Here is a 4,910-nt window from a genome sequence, read left to right on the forward strand (position 1 = left end):
ACCTCCCTCTGGTAACCATCAGTTTGTTCTCTATAGTTAAGAGTCTGTTTCTTAGTTTGTCTTTTTTTTTTTTCCCCCCTTTGTTCTTTTTGTTTCTTAAATTCCACATATGAGTGAAATCATATGGTATTTGTCTTTCTCTGACTTATTTCACTTAGCATGATATTCTCTAGCTCCATCCATGTCATTGCAAATGGCAAGATTTCTTTCCTTTTTATGGCTGAATAATATTCCGTGTGTGTGTGTGCGTACCACATCTTCTTTATCCATTCATCTATTGATGGACACTTTGGAGGTTTCCATATTTCGGCTATTGTAAATAATGTTATAAACATAGGGGTGTGTGTATTATTTTGAATTAGCATTTTTGGATTTTGGAATTATGTACCCGGTAGTGCAATTACTGGATTGTAGGGTAGTTTTATTTTTAACTTTTTGAGGAAACTCTACTTTTTTTCCACAGTGACTGCTCCAGTTTGCATTCCTACCAATAATGCACAAGGGTTCCTATTTCTCCACATCCTCACCAACACTTGTTTCTTGTGTTGTTTTAGCCATTCTGACAGGTGAGAGCTGATATCTCATTGTGGTTTTAATTTACATTTCCCTGATGAGTGATGTTGAGCATCTTTTCATGTGTCTTTAGAGAAATATCTATTCATGTCTTTTGCCCATTTTTAAAGTTGGATTATTTGGGAGGGTTTTGTTTTTGTTTTTGTTTTTTTGTCTTTTTGGTTTTGAGTTGTTTAAGTTCTTTATACACTTTGGAAACTAACCCTTTATTGAATATGTCATTTGTCAATACCTTCTCCCATTTGGTAGGTTGCCTTTTAGTTTTGTTGATTGTTTCCTTCACTGCACAGAAGCTTTTTATTTTGATGTAGTCCCAATAGTTTACTTTTGCTTTTATTTCCCTTGCCTCAGGAGATATATCTAGAAAAATGTTACTACAGTTGATGTAAGAGAAATTACTGCCTGTGCTCTCTTCTAGGATTTTTATGGTTTTAGGTCTCCCATTTAGGTCTTTAATCCATTTTGAATTTATTTTTGTATACAGTGTATGAAAGTGGTCCAGTTTCATTCTTTTGCATGTAGCTAATCAGTTTATCCACCATTTGTTGAGGAGACTGTATTTTTCCCATTGGATATTCTTTTGTGCTTTGTTGAAGATTAATTGACCATATCATTTATTTCTGGGTTTTCTTTTCTGTTCCATTGATCTATGTGTCTATTTTTGTGCCAGTACCATACTGTTTTGATTACTACAGCTTTGTAATAGAACTTGGAGTCTGCAATTGTGATTCCTCCAGCTTTACTTTTCTTTTTCAAGATTACTTTGTTTGGGGTCTTTTGTGGTTCCATACAAACTTTAGGATTTTTTATTACAGTTCTGTGGAAAATGCTGTTGGTATTTTGAGAGGGATTGTGTTAAAAGTGTAGATCACGGGCGCCTGGGTGGCTCAGTCGTTAAGCGTCTGCCTTCGGCTCAGGTCATGGTCCCAGGGTCCTGGGATCGAGTCCCACATTGGGCTCCCTGCTCAGTAGGAAGTCTGCTTCTCCCTCTCCCACTCCCCCTGCTTCTGTTCCTGCTCTCGCTCTCTCTCTGTGTCAAATAAATAAAATCTTTAAAAAAAAAATGTAGATCACTTTGGGTAGTATAGACATTTTAACAATATTTGTTCTTCCTATTTGTGAGCATGGAATGTCTTTTCATCTGTGTCCTCTTCAATTTCTTTCATTAGTGTTTGTCTTCAGAGTACAGGTCTTTCACCGCTTTGGTTAGGTTTATTCCTGGGTATCTTTTTTTTTTTTTTTTGGTGCATTTGTTAATGGAATTGTTTTCTTCTGTTTCATTGTATGGAAATGCAAGAGATTTCTGCCCATTGATTTTTTTTTTTTTTTTTTAAATCCTGTGACTTTATTGAATTCATTTACCAATTCTAGTAGTTTTTTGGTGGAGTCTTCGGGATTTTTTATATATAGTATCATGTCATCTGCAAATAGTGAAAGTTTTACTACTACTTTACCAATTTGGATGCCCATATTTCTTTTTGTTGTCTGATTGCTGTGGCTAGGACTTCTAGTGCTCTGTTGAATAAAAGTGAGAGTAGATATCCTTGTCTTGTTCCTGCCCTTAGGAGAAAAGCTCTGTTTTTCCCCATTGATGATTGCTGTGGTGGGTCTTTCATATATAGCCTTTATTATGTTGAGATACGTTCCCTTTAAACTTACTTTCTGGGAGCTTTTATCATGAATGGATGTTGTACGTTGTCAAATGCTTTTTCTGTGTCTATTGAAATGATCAAATGGTTTTTACCTTTTCTCTTACTGATGTATCACATTGATTGATGGACACTGAACCACCTTTGCATCCCAAGAATAAATCCCACTTGGTTGTGGTGAATGATATTTTTTTAATGTATTGCTGGATTTGGTTTGCTAGCATTTTATTATTTTTGCATCCATATTCATCAGATATTGGCCTGTAGTTTTGTTTTGTTTTGTTTTTGTGGCATCTTTATTTGGTTTTGGTATTAGAGGGATACTGTCCTCATAGAATGAATTTGGAAGTATTCCTTCCTCTTGTGGGGTTTTTTTTTTTTTTTTTTGGAATTGTTTGAAAATAATAGGTATTAACTCTTCTTTAAATATTTCGTAGAATTCGCCTGAGAAACTGTCTGGTTCTGGACTTTTGTTTGTTGGGAATTTTTTGATTACTGATTCAATCAGGTTATATATTTCTAGGAAATTAATCCTAGATTGTCTAATTTGTTGGCATATAGTTTTTCATAATATCATAATTCTTTGTATTTCTATGTTGTTGATTATTTGTCCTCTTTAATTTGTGATTTTGAGTCTTTTTTTTTTTTTTTTCCATAAGTGTGGCTAAAGGTTTATCAAGTTTGTTGATCTTTTCAAAGAACCAGTTCCTGGTTTCATCTGTTTTATTGTTTTTGTAGTTTCTGTGTCATCTTAATAGGTGTAATTTGATGTATACTATGGAAGAGGTGAGTTCAGAGTCTTCCTACTTCACTGTCATGGACCAGAACCCCAATTTTTCTTTCTTCTTTTTGTTCCTCTGATTGGATGAATTCCATTGCCTTGTTTTTCCATTTGCTGGTCCTCTCTTCCACTTTAGTCTGCTGTTGAATCTTTTATAGAATTTTTTTTTATTGTATTCTTCAGTTCTGATTTCAGTATGGTACTTTTTTTTATATTCTTTGTTGAAATTCTCACTTTTCTTACGCATTGTTTTACTACCTTATGGGGCATCTTTATGTCAATTATTCTGAACTCTTTTTCAGGCAAATCACTTTATCTCCATTTCATTAAACTCTTTCTGAGGGGGGTGCCTGGGTGGCTCAGTTGGTTAAGTGGCCAACTCTTGATTTTTGGCTTGGGTCATGATCTCAGGGTCCTGGGATCAAGCCCCATGTCAGTCTCCACACTCAGCAGGGAGTCTGCTTCAGCATTCTCTCCCTCTGGCCCCCCCACTTCTAAAAGATATAAATCTTTAAAAAAATTTTTTTCTTCGGTTTTATCCTACTCTTTTGTTAGGAATATATTCCTGTTTTCTTTTTTCCTTTTCCTTGACTTTGTGTTGGTTTCTATGCATACATAAAACAGCCATCTCTCCCAGTCTTGATGAAATGGCTTTGTGTAGATGAATCTAATCATTCATCCATGCCCTACCTTTTTGTTGTGATTAAGTAATAACTTTGTGATTAACTAAGCAGCCTTCTTTGTTCTTAGCAGATCCCAGTAGCTGAGGGTATGCCAAGATCTGGTAGTGTCCTAAAGGCGAGAATCTCAGTCAGCACTTAGATGCAGGCTGACTATAAGCTAGATCCTCAGGCAGCAGCTTGTAAAGTATGCAAGTATACCCCCTTTCAAGGGAAGACTGGGGGATGGGCATTTTTGTTTGCTGCCTTTGTGAATCACTGGTTAAGTACTGTTTCTCTGTTCTAACCCTGTGGGACCTATGAACATAAGCCTCATTAACCACCAGAGCCAGGCAATCAGAGTGTCCCCTGGGTGGTAGCAGCAAAACCCGGAATGCCAGACATGTGCATAACCTCCTTTTCTTTTCTTTTCTTTTTTTTTTTTTAACAAGAGAACAAATCTACACCTTTATTTACTTTTCATTAAATTTAAATCCTTGAGGGGTACAGCATCACATGGATTCTGTGGCCAATGCCTTTCGCACGAAGGTTGCTTCAGAATTTGCCACGAACCATGCCACTGTTTCCATGAGCACAAGTTACTTTTCCCCAGATTACTCTGGTTTTGTTTGGTTTGCCACCAGGAGTCACTGTGTTGTTCTTTGCTTTGTATACATAAGCACATCTCTTGCCTAGATAGAATTCCGTCTCATCTCGAGCATAAACACCTTCGATTTTAAGAAGAACTGTGTGCTCCCTTTGGTTCCGGAGACCCTGCTTATAGCCAGCAAAAATGGCCTTGGACCATAGCCTTCCAGACATTATTTGGCGTTATAGGAGTCCTGTTCCCAGCAGGCCTCCACAGACTCCCAGATGGAGGAAAAAGAAAGGCGAAGCCCATAAACTCCTTTCTTAAAGATACCAATAACCTAGAGCAAGGCAGAGGGAGAACCCAAAGATAGTGCCTTCTAGCATCCCTGGTCTCTGGAAAGTGTTGCAGTCATCCCCTAGATATATGTTAAGTTAGTAGCCATATTCTCAGTCCAAAGCTTTTAAGATAAGCAAATAGGTCTCTTTCATGGAAAGACTGGATTTGTTTCAGTCTCCCGCCTTTCTACTAGGCCTGAGGGGTTAGCCATGGTGAATGTGTGGGAGCCCATGTGACCCCTTTAAGAGCTGTCTCTTAGTTCCCTGTAGCCTAGTGGGTCTTCTGGATAAGCTCCATTGGCTTTCAAAGCTAGATGTTTT

At 37.3% G+C, this 4,910-nt stretch overlaps 1 pseudogene; it reads right to left on the reverse strand.

The window, feature by feature from the left end:
- Positions 1–4,115: 4,115 nt before the first annotated feature.
- On the reverse strand, positions 4,116–4,517 carry LOC118009179 (annotated as a pseudogene).
- Positions 4,518–4,910: the final 393 nt, after the last annotated feature.

The sequence above is a fragment of the Mirounga leonina genome, unplaced genomic scaffold (assembly GCF_011800145.1).
Source record: "Mirounga leonina isolate KUSES-001 unplaced genomic scaffold, KU_Mleo_1.0 Mir_127, whole genome shotgun sequence".
NCBI lineage: Eukaryota > Metazoa > Chordata > Mammalia > Carnivora > Phocidae > Mirounga > Mirounga leonina.